Source organism: Tarenaya hassleriana, unplaced genomic scaffold, assembly GCF_000463585.1.
Source record: "Tarenaya hassleriana unplaced genomic scaffold, ASM46358v1 Cleome18, whole genome shotgun sequence".
Classification (NCBI taxonomy): domain Eukaryota; kingdom Viridiplantae; phylum Streptophyta; class Magnoliopsida; order Brassicales; family Cleomaceae; genus Tarenaya; species Tarenaya hassleriana.
The window spans coordinates 36,425-36,911 of record NW_010965216.1 but is presented as its reverse complement, the minus strand read 5'-3'; positions in this window follow the sequence as shown (position 1 = coordinate 36,911).

Sequence of the window (487 nt, the reverse complement as noted above, 5' to 3'; positions counted from 1 at the left end):
GTGTTCTTACCGAACGGACGGTCCGCGTGTATTTCTGGACCGTCCGTTCCGGGCTTCATTGTTTCCGAAATTAAACCGAAATTAAACCGAATTAGGGTTAAATCACCTTATAAGAAGGAGATTAAAAAAAACCCTAACTCGGAAGAGACGAAGAGAGCCGACTTTTGGCAGAAAAGAGAGAGTTTTTGGAGATCCAAAAACGAGTTCTAAGTCTCGAGATTTCTCGGTGCACATATCGAATAGAGATTCGAGTTCTAGCAGACAAGTTCCAACCGTTGGAATCCATCCCGTGGTGTGGATACGTGTAGAGGGCGAGGTATTCTTCCTGCCTTTCGTGATCAGACGTGTTCTTCGATTGGGGGCCCAGCGATATCTCTCTCTTTTACGAGAGGTACAAATCCCGTCTTGACTATCTACAATCCAGTACATGATTCGTTTCATACCTGATACACGCCTTTATAGTTCTCCTGTTACGCAGAACGTTTGA